Source organism: Mauremys mutica, chromosome 9, assembly GCF_020497125.1.
Source record: "Mauremys mutica isolate MM-2020 ecotype Southern chromosome 9, ASM2049712v1, whole genome shotgun sequence".
NCBI lineage: Eukaryota > Metazoa > Chordata > Testudines > Geoemydidae > Mauremys > Mauremys mutica.
In genome coordinates, this window is record NC_059080.1 from 42,688,027 (window position 1) to 42,706,974 (window position 18,948).

Below are 18,948 nucleotides of genomic sequence, written 5' to 3' on the forward strand. Positions count from 1 at the left end.
TAATTGATTCCATTTAACCAATTCTAGCTCTCATCTAGATCTTTTTCCTTTTATGAATAAACAGATTCTAAAAGATTGGCAACAGCGTGATTTGTGGGTAAGATCTGACTTGTATATTGACCTGGGTCAGGGGCTTGGTCCTTTGGGATCGAGAGAACCATTTTTCTTTTACTGGGGTATTGGTTTTCATAACCATTCATCCCCATAATGAGTGGCACTGGTGGTGATACTAAGGCCTTGGCTACACTTGCAAATTTGCAGCGCTGCAGCAGGGTGTGAAAACACACCCTCTCCAGCGCTGCAAATTGTGGCGCTGCAAAGCGCCAGTGTGGTCAAAGCCCCAGCGCTGGGAGCGCGGCTCCCAGCGCTGGGGCTTTGACCACACTGGCGCTTTGCAGCACCGCAACGCGGCTCCCAGCGCTGTGCGTTATTCCCCACAGGGAGGTGGAGTACAGACAGCGCTGGGAGAGCTCTCTCCCAGCGCTGGCGCTTTGACTACACTTAGCGCTTCAAAGCGCTGCCACGGCAGCACTTTGAAGTGCAAGTGTAGCCAAAGCCTGAGAAACTGGAGTGTCTAAGGGAATTGCTTGTGTGACTTTGGTTTTACCCCACTGGCTAACCACAAGTCTTCTCTGTCTGGCTGGTTTGGTTTGCCTTAGAGGTGGAAAAACCCCAGCCTTGGGCTCTAACTGCCCTGCTTGAAGCAATTTGTCCTGAACTGGCATTCTCAGTTGGGTCCCACCAGAACCAGCATTGTTACAGTGTTCACCAATGCCCCAGACACAGGGCTGGGTGTGGTGCCGATGCACACTGATGCAAAGGCTGAGAAACACCCATCATGTACCTGAGCAGGAAGCTGCTGCCTCGGAAGCAGAGCTATACAGCCATAGAGAAGGAATGCCTGGCGCTGGGGTGGGCTCTTAAAAGGCTGCAGATAGATCTCTTTGGGCACCACTTCATTGTGTACACTGACCACTCGCCCTGCCATGACTGCACCAGATTAAAGGGGCAATACCAAGTTCCTGAGGTGGACTCCATCTCTCCAGGAGTATGACATGGAGGTGGCCCATGTTAAGGGTAGTGCAAATGTTATAGCTGATGCTTTGTCTCAACAGAGCCGATTAACTTTTTGTGGGCCCGGTGCCAAACATACTTGTGGACCTGCTTGGGGAATGAAGGGGCCAGTGGCAAGAGCACAGCGGGCAGGGTGGATTTGATTTAAATCACTAGTCAGGAAGACTCGATTTAATCATGGTTTTCTACATAAGTGCATTTTTGTTGGTTGTTATAACCTTAGTACATATTCTTCACAACTCAGAGATAGATGTGGGTTTCATTTTTAGAAGGTAAACACTATACATTTTTAAAGTGATTTATTTTGAAAACTTCAGATTCATTTTACAGCTATATCAGAAAATGAATGATTGTTTGGTTATTTCATTTACTGAAAGTAATTTAAATTGTTTTATTTAACTAAAACAACAAAGTTAAGTATTCTGGATTTTTTTCTTCAACAGCAAACATATAATATTTTAACAAAAAAGCATATGTCCCTCACTTCTCACATTTATTTCCAGCCTTCTTCTCCTTGTCCAGATCTATTCCGCCCCCAACAATCTTCTGTTCATTGAACTTTTTGAAACTTTTCACTTTTAGAGAGAGGTAAGGGATTAACTCTGTGTACACACATTTGCAGAGGGACAATAGAGTTGAGGTCTGTTATTTCTCCTCTCTCTATTATTTATTTATTTAAAAGCATTTTTGCTGTTAACAAGCATGTTACCTCTGGAGACACAAAAGCACAGTCTGAGAACTGCAAAACTAAGCATCTCTGATGGTATCTTCTAGACTGAGCTCTGAGTCTCATTGGGTAGGTAGAAAGATTAACCTAAATAATCTATTCAGAAGCCTGTGGAATCCCATTAGATTGGGTCCTGTGACAGACCCAGGCCAGTCTGGTCCTATTAGTATCCAGGAAGTGAGCGGGCGAAGCCCGCCCACTGCTAAAGGACCTCCCCCCAGCCTAAGGAGAGGATCCACAGGTCCGGGACACTAACTAAGTACGTGGGACAACTAATGAAAAAAACAGGAGCGGGAGTGAGGTCATAGGGCTAAACGAAGGGAACCAGATGGGGACACCGAGCAGAGAACCCCGGACAACGCCCACTGCTCCTCGAAGGCGTCAAGGGAGCCAGTGGACGCCGCCCAGAGGAACTCTGCCAGGCCAGTCTGGTCCTATTAGTATCCAGGAAGTGAGCGGGCGAAGCCCGCCCACTGCTAAAGGACCTCCCCCCAGCCTAAGGAGAGGATCCACAGGTCCGGGACACTAACTAAGTACGTGGGACAACTAATGAAAAAAACAGGAGCGGGAGTGAGGTCATAGGGCTAAACGAAGGGAACCAGATGGGGACACCGAGCAGAGAACCCCGGACAACGCCCACTGCTCCTCGAAGGCGTCAAGGGAGCCAGTGGACGCCGCCCAGAGGAACTCTGCCAGGCCAGTCTGGTAGAGGGCAAATATACTGGTCACTGGCTGAGTAGTTTTCTGTTCCCTGAGTGACCAGAGCAGGGGCTGCACTAGAGTAATCGGGAACCTGCTAGAACCAATTCAGGCAGACAAGCTGATTAGAACACCTGCAGCCAATCAAGGCAGGCTAATCAGGGCACCTGGGTTTAAAAAGGAGCTCACTCCAGTCAGGGAGGGAGGAGCCAGAGGAGAGGAAGTGCGTGTGAGGAGCTGGGAGCAAGAGGTGCAAGGAGCTGAGAGTGAGAGGGTGTGCTGCTGGAGGACTAAGGAGTACAAGCGTTATCAGACACCAGGAGGAAGGTCCTGTGGTGAGGATAAAGAAGGTGTTTGCAGGAGGCCATGGGGAAGTAGCCCAGGGAGTTGTAGCTGTCATGCAGCTGTTACAGGAGGCACTATAGACAGCTGCAATCCATAGGGCCCTGGGCTGGAACCCGGAGTAGAGGGCGGGCCCAGGTTCCCCCCAAACCTCCCAATTCCTGATCTGACACAGGAGGAGTTGATCCAGACTGTGGGGAAGATCACTGAGGTGAGCAAATCTGCCAATAAGCGCAGGACCCACCAAGGTAGAGGAGGAACTTTGTCACAGTCCCTAATCCATGAACTATTAGAACTCATTTACGAAACTTTTCTTAAACATTACATGAATATATTGTCTCGTACTATAGAATTAGAATTTACAATCCCTATTCCATGATGAGATATCTTTGCACTATAATGTATCTTAATTAAAACTATCTTTAGACAGGTTTTTTCCTCAAAAAGCATTTTATCAAAAAAATCCAATTTAAAAAAAAATCATTGATTTTTATCCACCCTGACAGCAGGGCATGGAGCCAGGGAAGGATTGGTCCCCAGCTGAAGCAAGGCAGGGGCCAGGGGCAAGATGAGTACAGTGGGGCATGGGGGGAGGATTAGTCCCTGCTGACTGGAGCAAGGCAGGGGCCGGGGGCAAAAGCACAGCCGGGCAAGAGCTAGGGTTGGTCCCTGGAGCAAGGGAGGGGCCGGGGGCAAAAGCACAGCCGGGCAAGAGCTAGGGTTGGTCCCTGGAGCAAGAGAGGGGCCGGGGGTAAACTGCAAGCACAGCAGGGCTGGGGAGGGGGTAAACAAGATGCCCACTGCCCATATAGAGTGGGTACCTACCTTCTCCCTGGTTCTAGTCCATTCTCTTCATCTCTCTCTGCACTGAGCCGTCCCTCCTCCAGTGTGACGAAGTGGGAATGTTCTTAATGTTTTCTCTGAATACTGTGTTTCCCCTATGTCTCAGTTTCCCCTATGCATTTCTTACGTATCTAGGTGGTGGGATAAGGGCAGGGCCAGCTCCAGACCCCAGCGCGCCAAGCGCGTGCTTGGGGCGGCGTTTTGCTGGCAGGGCGGCAGGCGGCTCCGGCAGACCTCCCGCAGGCATGACTGCGGAAGGTCCGCCGGAGCCGCCTGCCGCCCTCCCAGCGCACCCTCTGCAGGCACGTCTGCAAGAGGTCCCCCGGAGCCGCGGGACCGGCAGCGCGCCCCCTGCAGCATGCCGCCCTGCTTGGGGCGGCCAAATTCCTAGAGCCACCCCTGGATAAGGGTGTGTGATTGTTGCAGAGCCCTAGGCAGGTGTGATGTTGTTTGCACAGAGAATGCCTGACATCCTGTCTCCTAGCAACTGATGGCCTGGGCCCCTCCCCTGCAAGGTGCCAGCTGAAGGTGTTGGAAAACAAAGAGATAATTTCTGAAAGTGAGAGGGCTAAGCCTTAAGTGGTGGGAGGGAGGAAGCAAGTGGTGGGTGGGCTAAGGAGTGGAGAGGAGCTAGTGGGCAGGGCCAGATCTGCTGTACTACCCAGGTAGGTTGGAGACTGGGGAATCAGTCAACACAGTATCCCCAGCCCAGGTGACGTGACAGTCAGTGGTGGATTTCAGCTTCATTTTTGGGGCGCCTCCTTGGGACCCAACCAAGAAAAAGAACATTCTCTCTTATCTCCCCCCACTCCCGTTTTTCATTTTTTTTCTTCCTCCTCCTCCTATAGGTAATAGCAAGTAAATGAAAATAAAATGAGGTACCTTGATTGTTTTTGTAGTCTAACTTATTTTTCCACAGACCATTTGAAAATCGCAGAGGGTCTCGACAGACCACTTAATGATCTTTCCAAATATTGTTTGTACCTTTAGCTAACTATTGTAAAGCACTTTGGATAAGAGTGCTTTATAAAAAAAATGTAAGAAAATGTTGGTGTGGGGGGTCTGGCCAGGTCTCAGGATGTGGAAGGGGGCTCAGGGCTGGGGGTGCAGGGTCTTGGAGGGAATTAGGGTGCAGGAGCAGGCTGGAGGTTGGGGTGCAGGGTCTGGCCAGGAGCTAGGGTGAGCGAGGGGGCTCAGGGGTTGGGGCAGGAGGTTGGGGTGTGGAGCGCTTACCTAGGGCAGCTCTTCATTTGGTGCTCAGGGTGGGGGTGGGGATGTGGGCGGTGCAGGAGTCAGGGTTGGGGTCATGGGGGTGTGTGGAGGGGTGCAGGAGTCAGGGATGGGGGTGTGGGCTGGGGTCATGGGGGTGCTCCCAGCCCTCTGCCCTGAGCGGCTCACGCCAGGGGGCTGGAGGGGGTATGCCCTGATTCCACCCCCTTCCCCAAGGCTCCCTGAGTGTCGAGCGCACTGCAGCCCCGCTCCTCCCCCTCTCTGTGCCGGCAAACAGCTGTTCGGTGGCAGGAGAAGCACTGGGAGGGGGAGGGGGAAGGGGAGGGGCAGGAACATGGCATGCTTGGGGGGGGAGGCGGAGGAGGGGGGAGCTTGGCTGCCGGCGGAGCCTGCCCTGCAGCAGGAGCCCCAGGAGCTGGAGCAGTGGGTGGAGAAGAGTGGGCCGTCCGGGGCTCTTTTAGAGCATGGGCCCGGTGCCATGGTAAACCCGGTTCTGGTCCCGGAGAGGGGGGCCTGAACTTCTCCATGCCACTGGCTAAAGTGACCCCACTCAGTTCAGTCTCAAAGTGGGGGAGAGATGTAACAAAGTGGGCATTTTCCCTTGTTATGTTGTATGTGAGTCTTACTGTTGAGCTTATGTGAGTTTTACTGTTTTGCATGAATAGTGTGTGTGCCTCAGTTTTCCTGTGTGCTTCACCAATACCTTGGTGGTGGGAATAGGGTGCATGACTTTGGCTGAGACCTCTGGGGCAGGTGAGGCTGCTCCAGCTGCCTGCACCTATGCTATGACTGGTGCTCTTTTTAACCTGAGACCTGGGAGGGGGATGCCACCAGTTGACGACCAGGTAACTCTTTGCCCAGGAGGCAAGACAAAGACAAGGAGGAGGAGCAATAGGGGTGTCTGAGGTCGGGTCGCTGGAAGCCTGTGGTGTGGCCCAGGACTCCCCAAAATGGACTTGGCTGAAAGTCACTGATTTCTGTGCTAACAAGCTCTGTTCTACGCTGTGTTTCTGTCAACTAATAAACCTTCTGTTCTACATGGTGGCTGAGAGTCACCGCTCACTGTAGGAGCTTCTGGCTTCCCCAGGATCCCTGCCCGGGGGGACTCATTGCGGGAAGCACACGGTGTGGAAGGGGATGCTGGATGCTCTGAGGTCAGACTCAGGAAAGTCGAAGCTCTGTAAGCTTCTTGCCCTGGTGACAGTATGCCCAGAGAGAGTCCTCATGCTTCCCCAGAGTCCTGTCTGGCTTCATATGAAGTTGTTCCAGAGCATTGGCCCAGTGACTTTGTGACAGCAGGCACCACAGGGGAGCCCACCTGTCTGTGGCATACAAGAAACCTGTGACCCAAACCTGCCAAGCCTCCCCCGCTGGCTCCACCAAGTGGTATGAGCCACTGGGGGGAGGCAGCAGGGCCAAAAACACCACACACACACCCCCACTTGCTGCCTTTACACACTGTCTTTAGATGAAGGGCCAACAGCTGCTGCCCTCACCACATCCCCAACCCAGGATTCTGGACCCTTTCCCCACTGTGGACCTGGCATCATTATAAACCCAGCACTGAAGAGCAGCCACATGGTGCTGCATCCCTTTTAACTCTGCTTCACCCTTACCTCAGGGCATTCAGCTACCACATCCTGTTACCTGAAATTGGGCCAGCCAGCAAGCTTAGGGAGGACTAATGACCCACCAGAGTTTGGCAGAAAGCAGCACATTTATTATACTGATAGCTAACTCAAAAGAAGTGGGCGGGGGGAGGGTCACACTCGCATACTCACACTCCCAGGACAGGCACGGCACTGGAGATGTCAGGATCCTTCAAGGTAAGTGTCCCACAGCACAGCGATGGATGGTGCGATTAAGGTAAGTCTTCCCGAGGCACGATGGAATGCAACGTGGCGAACCATTGGCCCGGTGGTCTGGGAGAAGGGCCTTCATGAGAGGTACAAGCTTGTGAGTGCACTGCTGAGCACATGGCCCCTTCCCCTTTTAAGGACCTGCTCCTCATGGCCTGTGACTAGAGATGACTTGGCCGCATCTGGTTGGTCACACTCCACCTCAGGCAGTGTCCATGCATTGGGTGTGTGAGTGCTGCCTAATTAGAGTCCCAGACATCTTGTCTTCCTGTAAAAAGCAACAGAATCCTGTGGCACCTTATAGACTAACAAATGATTTGGAGCATAAGCTTTCGTGGGTGAATACCCACTTTGTCAGACGTATGGCCAGGTAGCTCTGTGCTCTGCCCCATCCACAGGCGCTGAGCTCACATTGGCCTCAGTTCCCAGCCAATAGGAGCTGCGGGGGATGGTGCTTGGGGCGGGCCAGCATGCGGAACCCCCTGGCTGCGCCTACGTGTATGAGCCGGAGGGAGGACATGCCGCTGCTTCCGGGAGCTGCACGGAGCCACAGCATTCACAGAGTGGGGCAAGCCCCTGACCCTGCTCCTTGGCTGGAGTGCCGGAGTAGGGCAAGCCCCAGACCCAGGGACGGCTCCAGGCACCAGCACGCCAAGCGCGTGCCTGGAGTGGCAAGCCACGGGGGGCGCTCTGCCTGTCGCCATGAGGGCAGCAGGCAGGTTACCTTCAGCAGCTTGCCTGCGGAGTGTCCGCTGGTCCCACGGCTTCGGCGGATCTCCCGCAGGCGTGCCGCCGAATCCGCGGGACTGGGGGACCTCCCGCAGGCAAGCCACCGAAGGCAGCCTGCCTGCCGTGCTTGGGGCAGCAAAATACCTAGAGCCGCCCCTGCCTAGACCCCATTACCCAGCAGGAGCTCGAGGGCTGGACTAAAAATCTGAATTGCCAGATGTGGCCCCCGGGTTATAGTTTGCCCACTCTGGTCCAAGCATTTCCCAGCTCAAGTCCGCATCCCAGAGGTGATGCAGGGGGGGAAGGGGAAGGGGGCAGCATAGGGAGGTCAAGTGCCCCCCCCCCCAGATTGGCCTGCTGGGAGCAGGGAGGGAGAGGGGCTCTACCTCCTCTCCCTGTGCCTTCCCCCCATACCTTTGGATACATTGGCTGCTCTTCCTTGCAGCTGAGTGGGGAGCAGGACTCTAGCGCACTCGGCCCCAATCCCCGCAGTATGGCCCGGCCCACTTGCCAGGGACAGGTGCCGAGCGAGCCAGAAACATGCGGGGGGGAGACTGGCTCACTCAACCCTTTTCCTGGCAAGTGGGGCGGCAGCGGGCTGCCCCCCACCCGGGCCCTGCTGCAGATACAGGGGCTGAGCAAGCCGGAGCCCCACTCCCTCCTGCTGGCAGCCGAGCCCAGCCTGCCTCCCAGCCAGGCTCTCTCAGGCAGAAGTGGCTCTTTCCCGCTCCCTGCCCAGCTACCAGGGAGAGTGGGTCGAACTTGTTGGGGGAGTGGGGAGGCACAGGGCGAGAAAGACAGAAACCCCCAGTCCCCTCCCTGCAGGTAACATGGGGCAGGGAGAACATGGCTGGGCGGGGCAGGGTGTGACTCGGCAGGGGAAACATGTGGGGCGGTTAGCTTGTGCCCCCACAAGTCATACCTTATGTGTGGGTGTGGGGGGCGGGGAGGGACAGTAGTGGCCATGCAGTGATTGCATTTAGCCCTCTGAGTTGGAGATAGAGAGGCCACTGGCACTTAACAGAGGTGCTGGTGTCTTAATAGGGGACATCAACTCCCCTCACAGTAGTGTGACCAGATGTCCCAATTTTATAGGGACAGTCCCGATATTTGGGGGTTTCTTTAGAATGGGCTCCTATTACCCCCCACCCTCTCTCCCAATTTTTCACATTTGCTGTCTGGTCACCCTACCTCACAGACACTTCGCCTCCCCAAAAGGCTTCCGTGGTATTTCCCCAGCTGTGCAGATCCCACATCCTTGTGAGCATGGGACGGGTGGCTGGGATTAAAATAATGGAATAATAAATGCTGAGACATTTGGCAGGGTGGGACCTTACCTGCTGACTTTCTCATGAGCAGAGATTCCCATTCACAAGCCTGAAATCATCTCCTGCCTGGAGCAAGGAGGAGAGGAGCCCTTTGTCCCAGCTGCCCAGGGCCTTGAGGAACCAGAGTTTCTGAGAGGCATCTACACAGGTGAGCAATGGGATAAATCACCTCCGAACCCATCAACAAGTGAAATGAAATGTTGGGACCCTGGGAAAGCGGCAAGAACACTCCCAGCTCTGCCTCTTCTTGTGAGCTCTGCAGAGGCAGGTCTCAGCTGGAGATGTGGAGTGTTTGCCTTGGCTCTGAGCAGCCCCTTTCTGCCTGGGGGGGCTCTTAGCCATAGGCAGAATAGGCAGTTGCCTAGGGCCAGGGTGGGCACTTCCATTAGGTGACCCTAGGCAGTCACCTAGGGCGTCAGGATTCGGGGGGCGGTATTTTGTGCGCTCCCCATGGGGCACACGGGAGCTTCCAGTTCCACTCCCATCGTGTCACTGAAGAAGGACCTTCTGCTGACAGCGGAAAACAGCGGCAGGCAATTGAGCAGCTCAATGACTGCCGCTGTCGCCTGCAGCATTTCGGCGAAGGGTCCTTCTTCGGCGGCACGATGGGAATGGAACCAGAAGCTCCCACGCGCCCCGTGGGGAGCACACAAAATGCCCCCCCCCAAATTCTGCCTAGGGCACCAGAAACTCTGGCACCACTCCTGCCTAGGGCACCACTCTGCCGGCCTGAGGGGAAGCAGTGGAGTATGTAACAGCAGGGCTGGGTCCTAGAGAGAGCCGAATCCACGGCCTGCAGCACAGTCTGAGGGAGGGGATTGGCTGCTGGGGTCTCTGGGAAGGGGTGGGGGAAGGAACTCACCTGTGAATGTGACTCTCGCCCCGGTGTGAGGTGAGGCAGGCTGGGTGGCTCTGGCAGTATCCTTTGTTGCCCCCCATAATGTGCATTCTTCCCCTCCATGGAGCACCCCTCTCTCCCACCTCCCCTCCAGCAGGGCTTGGTTGGGTAAATCTGGGGGGTGCTGGCGGGCTGGCTGCATGCCGAGGAAGTGAAACTGAAAGTGGCTCACTTCCTCAGCAGCCAGCCCATGCAACAGGGGCTGGCTGGAATTATCACACACAGATGGCTGGGCTGGGGATAGGGTGACCAGGTAGCATGTGTGAAAAATCAGAACGGCAGTTGTGGTAGGGTGACCAGATGTCCCACTTTTATAGGGACAGTCCCAATTTTGGGGTCTCTTATATGGGCTCCTATTACCCCCCCCCCCACCTCCTGTCCTGATTTTTCACACTTGCTATCTGGTCACCCTAGGTGGGGGATAACTGATCTTATATAAGACAATGCCCCAAATATCGGGACTGGCCCTATAAAATCAGGACATCTGGTCACCCTAGCTGGGGAACACGTCTCTTCCCCGAGCTGGCAGTAATCCATCTCATCTAGGGGGAGCTGCGCAGGGCAGGATGAGCTGCTGTGGCTCCATGGGTGCCCCGTCCCTTAGATCAGATGCTGTGCTAACTTCACCATGGTCTGTGGTGCTGGCAGTGGTGCCCAGTTGTGATAGGACCTGAGGGTTTGCTGCTGCTGTTGCCACTCTGCACCCCAAGAGGTGGATTTTGGGGTCCTCCTGCAGCTTTCCACCTATCTCCTCCTCTACTGCAGCTGTTGGACCAGCAAGCTGTGGGGGGAGGGGGGGAGCCAAGCATGGAAGCAGTAATGTGTTGCCATTTAGATTGTCATTTAACAACTTTGTTTGCCAAAAATGCTTGCTAACAATCCTGAATCCAATTTCAATATTTTTTTATTAAAAAAAAAATCAATATCTTAGCCAAAAACAGAAAATTAAGTTGTTGACAATTATTTGTGACAAGTTTGGTTTGGGGCAGGGAGTGGGCCAGTTTTCATCAGAGAAACAAAAAATGTTGACTGGCTTTCCTATAGCCCTGTTACTGCTGTCACAGACTCACAGATTGTGCCCACTCGTGACTCCGTACGGTCCGTGGGGGGTGCCGCTTTCAGTGCGACAGCCCTTCTCGGGGGGGTCCACTCTCTCTCGGGATCAGGCCCCTCCACCTCCTGGAGCCACACCTCTCTGAGCCTTAGCACATCTGTCTCTTACCATGGGCCCCTCAGGGAGCCCACGTGCTCTGGACCCCCAGGCCTCCTCACCCCCAAAGGGGTTGATGCAACCCTGTTCTCTAGACCAGAGCGACTCTCAGCCAGCACAAAACAGGAGGGTTTATTGAGAGTTGAACACAGCACAAGAAACTCTCTCAGGGCCTCAAGCCTGGCCTCCCTCAGCCCAGCATATCCCCGTCTCCTGCATCCAGGTGGGCTCTGCTTGCTCCCCATCTCCAGTCCCAAGCCCCCCTGCTTCCCACCTGGGCCTCCGATATCCCCGGCCCCAAGCCCCGCCTCTGTCCATTGTCTTCTCTCCAGGTAAACAAGGTCGTAAACAGGAAGGCCTGGGTCTCCTCTCCTCTCAGCCCTCCTCTGGCTGGAACCGGCTGGTCAGGTCACCGGGGTCCTCTCTTCACAGCCCATTGTCCTCCCACTGGCCAGAACCGGCTGTGTCTCCTGAGCCGGGTCTCCAGTCGCTGGGGTCTCCATCCTTCAGGCCATTGGCCGGGGTCCCGAGTTCCCTCTCCGGTTCTCTGTAACAACAAACTCCCTCTCCCCTCACCTTGTTAAACCAGTAACACCCGGGGACACTGAGTCCCACCCCCTGTGCATGCAACCCACTGGAAAACACAGAAAACCCCAAGAAAACCCCACACTTCATCACAACTGCTAAATAGAGCCCTCCAACAACTGTCATATGCTCATCTCCTTACTAGTGAATAGAGTGACCATATGTTGTACTAAGATTCTCTTGCTTTTTTCCCCCAGCGAGTCAGTATAGCGTTTGCCAGCCCAGAGGTTGGGCAGTCAATGTCTTATGTTTTCACAATGTTTTGTCCAACCTTCATAAAGTAAATACATGGTTAATATGAGTTAAAGAGGCCAGGGACACTTCCTTGTGAAGAATCTGTGCAGCAGATCATGCTGGAGCTGTGAAAATATCAGTTTTTGATGGAACTTTAGAGGCAGTGATTTATCATGTATTTCTGGCAGTGCCCAAAGTGTGCTGTTATTGCTAACATCTTTCCAAACAAAAATAAGGCACAATAGGACTTCTGTAACATTTTTGTGCTACCTTAATCTAGATGAGATTCTATGCTGACTTCATTTTCGTCACTTTGTGCTATACCTAGGAATAAAACGGGTTCTATTTTCCTGCTGCTTGGAAACCCAGCTTATTAAACTGGATGTCATTGATCTATTTACAGTATAAGGTTGATATAGAGTTGTAACTAACATTAAGACTGATGCCCACTATACAATTAAAACTAAAAAGTGGCTTTGAAAAAATGACATGGGTTTCCAACTCTACTGTGTCTCAGTCAGGCTGGTGTGAGGTGTCTTCACACTAGCTCAAGTTCACGGGCTCATGGCTATCCTATATTAGTTATTTTAAATAATATTTCTGATAATCTGACAATAATTTAAACAGTTATTTCTTTAAAAAACACCCTTATGTTATGTCGCATCAAAAACAACTTTCTGGGTCACAAAAAAGAAAACGGAAAGATGAAATAGGATTAGCTATACAAGCACAGAAGGGTTCTATACTTAAGTTTGTACATCATGAAAACAACGAAGTTGATCAAGATCATCAAGTAAATGCCGAAGAAAATTTTTATGCAGACGAAGCTCAAGAAATGCAGCAACACACAGAACAATGATTTGAAACAGATGCAGACACAAAACAAGTATTAATGATTGGAAAAATCTTAGTCACATATTACTGCAACATGAAAAGGCACAATACCACATTGAAAGTATGCACAAATGGTGTGAGCTGAGTGTAAGGTTAAAAAATCAGACAACTCTTGATGCCCAAAATCAAAGATTGTTGGAGTCAAAGAAGCTGCATTGGTATTGTGTTCTTGAACGTCTATTATCTATTGTTGAATATCAACAAACAATCTTGCTTTTAGAGGAAGCGTTGAGAAATTATTCCAGCCCAAAAATGGGCCTTGTACAACTGCTGGGAAAATCTGACACAGTGATGAGTGAACATCTCTGAAGAATAACTGAAAATAAAATACATGGCCACTATTTGGGACCAAGAATTCAAAATGAACTGATCATGCTAATGAGTGATAAAGTGAGACAAAATTGTTTCATTGGTTACTTTAGCAAAATATTTTGATGTAATTCTAGATTGCACTCCGGACATAAGTCATCAAGAACAGATGTCGTTAGTAGTGAGATTTGTCGACATTAGTGATTCAGCACAGATTACAGTTAAGGAATCGTTATCACATTTTTTAGAAGTAGAGGACACTACAGGTTTTGGACTTCTTCAGGCTCTCCTTGATGAACTAAAAAGAATGGGATTGTCCATAATGAACATTAGAGGACAAGGCTATGGTGCCAATATGAGAGGATGCATTTCCGGCATGCAAGCTAGATTGCTGGCAGAAAATCCACGAGCCTTCTTTGTTCCATGTGCATGCTTTTGTGCACACGGATTTTGTGATTTTGATTTTGTGTGATATGGCCAAGTCTTCTGTAGAAGCTATATCTTTTTTTGGTTTGCTGCAATGCATTTACGTGCTCTTTTCAGCTTCCACTCAACGATGGCAAATATTCAAAGCACAAGTGGATGGTATTACCGTTAAGCCTCTATCTGAGACACACTGGGAAAGCAGAGTAGAAAGTGCAAAAACATTGAGATATCAATCTGAGGAAGTTTACGAAGCACTGGTTGCTATTTCGGAAGAAGCCAGAGATCCAAAAGCTAAAAGTGAAGCACAGTCATTGGCCTCTGAAATATCCAGCTTCAAGTTTCTAACATCTGTAATAATCTGGTATGACATTCCTGTTAAAATCTCAAGTGTAAGCAAAATAATGCAGAGTCCAATGATGCAGCTTGATTCAACATTTACCTTACTAAACAACACATGAGACTTTTTAGTGAAATACAGAGAAAATGGATTCCAAGAAGCACAGTTTACAGCAAGAGAGCTTGCACAGGCACTTGGTGTAAAACCAAAATTTCCATGTCCGAATGTGACATGAGTTTCAAGGAAAAAACGGCAAGCGGAATATGAAGGAGCAGATGAGCCCATAGATAATCCAGAAAAGAAATGAGGTTGAATTTTTTAATATTGTGATGGATAAAGCAATATCTGGTTTCAGAGTAGCAGCCGTGTTAGTCTGTATGCGCAAAAAGAACAGAAGTACTTGTGGCACCTTAGAGACTAACAAATGTATTTGAGCATAAGCTTTCGTGGGCTACAGCCCTCTTCTTCGGATGCATAGAATGGAACATATAGTGAGGGGAGATTTTATATATATATATATATATATATATATATATATATATATATATAGTGGCAGAACTCTGACCTTGCTCCTGTGGGTCCTGCGCTTCTAGGCGGTTTATGCTAGCCTCAGTGGCTCACTCTGACCCTCCACGTAGCCCTTCTCTCTCTAGGGCCAGGGTTACAGTCTACTGAGCCCTTTTCATCATAGGCCTGCAAGGAGGTTGGTGAGAGAACTCCCACAGTCTCTGTTCAGCCTCCAGTCCTGACAGGGACCTGACTTCCCCTTCCAGGAGATGTTCCTGTAGTGGTGGGTTGGGGGGAACCCGGGCCCACCCTCTACTCCGGGTTCCAGCCCAGGGACCCTAATGGTAACAGTTGTTGGCAGCCAACCTTGCACTGCCAGAGTTGCTATATTTCCCTGGGCCACTTCCCCACAGCTCTCCTGCTTCTCCCCCCTTACCTTAGGGCTCCTTTAACGATGGTTTTAGGGTATCTTCAGTAACCAACCCTTCAGCCACACTTCCTCTCCTCTGACTCCCCTGCCTGACTGGAGTGAGCCCTTTTTATAGTATCAGCAGGGCCTTAATTAGAGTCAGGTGGTCACATTAACTGAATGGCCTCACCTGACTCTTTACAGGTTAATTAGAGTCAGGTGTTCTCATTAGCCTGGAGCAGCCCCTGCTCTGGTCAGTCAGGGAACAGAAAACTGTTAATCCAGTGGCCAGTATATCTGCCTTCTGCTGTACCCAACTGGCCTGGGTCTATCACTCCCTCTCTCTCTCTCTCTCTCTATATATATATACACACACACACACACAGAGCATGAAAAGGTGGGAGTGGGACAGATCCACTTCTGCCTGAGACAGCCTGGCTGAGAGGCAGCCTGGGCTCAGCTGCCAGCGGGAGAGAGCAGGGCTCCAGCTTGCGCAGCCCCTGTATCTGCAGCAGGGCCTGGGTTGGGGGCAGCCTGCTGCCGCCCCACTTGCCAGGAACAGGGTTGAGTTAGCCAGAGTCCCCCAACCCCAGCATGTTTCTGGCTCGCTCGGCACCTGTCCCCGGCAGGTGGGCCGGGCCATGCTACGGGGACTGGGGTCAAGTGAGCTAGAGTCCCCTCTTCTCCGCCACACCCAGCCGAGCCCAGACAGGGAGTGGCCCCGCTGCCTCCCAGCCAGGCTCTCAAGCAGATGCGGCTCTGCCCTGCGTCCCGCCTGGCTGCCAGGGAGAGCAGCCAATGTAGCCAAAAGTATGGGGGTGGGAGGAGGCACAGGGAGAAAGGTAGAGCCCCTCTCCCTCCCTGCCCCCAGCAGGCCAATCTGGGGGGACACGAGCCCCCTATGCCACCCCTCCATCCCTGCATCACCTCTGGGATGCAGACTTGAGCTGGGAAATGCTTGGAGGATGGAATCGAGAGGCAACCTGGCTGCACGGCAACCAGACATGATAGTGTTAACCACGAGTGATCAGCTGTGTTAGCGCTGCAGTGTGTACACTGACTCCCTGTAGCAGGGACACTCATTGTCTCCATGTAAAGAGACACAGGCCAGGAGTGCAGGGACCCCCCATCACTAGACTGGATTCTGAAACCATCCATCCATCCATCCATCCCAGAGTGAGCGCTTCCCCTTATGCCCAAATAAATTTGTTAGTCTATAAGGTGCCACAAGGACTCCTCATTGTTTTCACTTCCCCTCTGACTCACAGCTTTACGCTGCAACCCTAAACATTCTCTTTGGGTTTCCATGGCAGCCACTGCTCACCGGGACGTTCAGAAACCCCGGTCTCAGGATACAGGGCACTTTTCCATGTGACTGGCCCCTGTCCAAGGGCCAGGGTATCCCCACCCCACCCTGAGAGGCTTTATGACTCCGGCCAGGGCCGCCCGCGGGGGGGGTGTCAATTTGCCCTGGGTCCCTCAGGGGCCCCCACGAGAATGTCAGAGGCTCCCCCCGCCTCCGCCTTCCCCCAACCCCTGGCGCCTCAGCACTCTGCATCCAGGAGCGGCCCTGGACAGAGCTAAAGCAGCGTGGCTCCAGCGGGGCCTGAGCTCCTCTTGCTCAGAGCTGCGTGGTAAAGGGGCGGGGCTGCGAGCTGCGGCCGAGCGGCAGGAGCTCAGGCCCCGCTAGAGCCACGCTGCTGCAGTGCTGTCCAGGGCCGCTCCTGGACGCGGCACGCTGAGGCTCTGGAAGAGGGGGGAGGTGGGGGTAAGCAGCATGGTAAAGGGGGCTGGGGCCAGGAAGTCCTGGGGACAGTCAGGGGATAGAGAGGGGGCAGAGGTTCGGTGCGGGGGGCGGTCAGGGGATGGGGAATGGGCGGTTGGATCGTGGGCATTCCGGGGGGTCTGTCAGGACTCGTGGGGGGGTGAATAGGGGTCAGGGTAGTCAGGGGACAGGGAGCAGGGGGGTTTGTGGGGGGTGGGGTCCCAGGGTGGTGGTTGGGAGGGTCTCGGGGGGGCGGTCAGGGGACAAGGAGCAAGATGGGTCAGGGATTCTGAGGGGGGCAGTCAGGGGGCAGGAAGTGAGTGGGGGTCAGATAGGGGGCAGAGCCAGGCTGTTTGGGGAGGCACAGCCTGCCCTACCCTAAAGCTTGTTCATCAGTTTGAGGCTTGCAGACAGCTATTTAACACTCAGAGCCAAGCTGTTATCTTTTCCCTTAGGGCTACCATCCCTTTCACTTCTCAAATGCCAAATTATAGTCTACATTTAATTTCAGTGCCATAGGGAGATTCATGTCAGGGGACAGTAGCTTCATTTAAAATTAGCCACTTTAGATTAACAGTGATAGAGCCAAGAGAGCCATGGGGGAGGGATCACATGAGAAGAGCAATATCCTACACCACCTACCTCCTTCCCAATCCTACCCAGGGAGACCCCCCTCCCCTGCCCCGAGGCTCCAGAGGGGTTAATTCAGTGGTTCTCAAACTTTTGTACTGGTGACCCCTTTCACATACCAAACCTCTGAGTGCGACCCCCCCCTCTTATAAATTAAAAACACTTTTTAATATATTTAACACCATTATAAATGCTAGAGGCAAAGCAGGGTTTGAGGTGGAGGCTGACAGCTCGTGACCCCCAGTAATAACCTTGTGACCCCCTGAGGGGTCCCGACCCCCAGTTTGAGAACCCCTCGGTTAATTTAAATTTAGCACCCTGTGTCTATTCACATCCATGTGCTATTTTGAGCATTTCAGTTTTCACAACATAGGCTCATCCCAGATTCTGGAACAAGCTCAAATGCTCAGTTTGTGAAGTATGTATATAAGCTATAAAGACAAACCCACAGTAATCGTCTCCAGTTTGTGAGGGACCCCAGAGAGCCAGTCTCTAGGAAACAGATAAATTCATGGAAGTTAAGTCCATTAATGGCTATTAGCCAGGATAGAGTCTAGGGACACCATTCCTTACCTGTTTGTTGGAGGGTGGAGATGGATGGCAGGAGAGAGATCACTTGATCATTACCTGTTAGGTTCACTCCCTCTGTGGTGCTTGGCAGTGGCCACTGTCAGTAGACAGGATACTGGCTTGAATGGACATTTGGTCTGATCCAGTATGGCTATTCTTATGTTATGTTCTAACCTAAATGAAACCAAAGTTATGGAGACAGATATGAGTCAAGGAAGCCAGCAGAGTATCAGAAACCTGGAAAAATCTCTGACTGGATGGGCTCAGGCGTTTGGTGACAAGCTGAGGTGGTTCAAAAGTTTTGGATTTTTTTTAAGCAGAATTTTTTTATTGTTTCTTTAAACAATCAAACACAGCAAGCAGCAAATATTTGGCCACACACTTCTGAAACCCCAAACCATGTTCAGGTTTTGGCAGACTAATTTCAGCTTTTCAATTAAAAAAATCCACAACAAATTTTGAAGGAAAGCAGACATTGTCCATGATATTTTCTGCTTTTTAAAACCCCCTAGTTCTCGATCCAAAAAAAGTTTTGATGGAAAATATTTGTCCAACCCTTTTAATGAGCTTTAGTGCCTTTTAGCACTAGCTGATGCTGAGAACCAGTGATACCTTGTAAAGGTGACTTGAAAAGAAGTTTTCTCAAAACTGGGTTTGTGCCGAGATGTGGAAGGTTTTTAAATGTTTATTTTTTCCCAGGGCCGCCTGCAGGAGACAAGTGGGGCAATTTTCCCTGGGCCCCACAGGGACCCCACAAGAATATAGTATTCTATAGTATTGCAACTTTTTTTTTATGGAAGGGGCCCCTGAAATTGTTTTGCCCCAGTGCCCAGTGAATCCTCTGGGCGGCCCTGACTCTGGCACAGAGCAAGTGTTTATTCCCTAGTTCCCCACCCCACCCAAAAACACAGCTAGAGACTTTCTGAATACGGGCAGTAGACAAGAAACCTAGAAGGCTCCTCTTTTAAGCAGAGTGCTGTGCTTTGGGGACACTAATGACTATAATCCACCCTCCAGCTGCAGCTGAAAGGGGCAGGAAGGATTTTTCCCCCACTCCTGCTCAACTGTAATCTAGGGAATTTTTCCATCTTCCTCTGAAGCATCAGAGATCTGCCCACAGCTAGAGATGGGATCTTGGTTGGGCTGGGCTGGTGGTTTGAGGTGATCCACAGAATCCTCTCTCTAGATGCCCCGCTGGTCCCTCACTCACAAGCTCAGGGTCATACCAATACTGGATTTGGAGTTGGGAAGGAATCTTCCCCTTGGTCAGAGTGGCAGGAACCATTGAGGTTTTTCACCTTCTGCTGCAGCATGGGGTAAGAGTTGCCTGCTCGGATCACCCG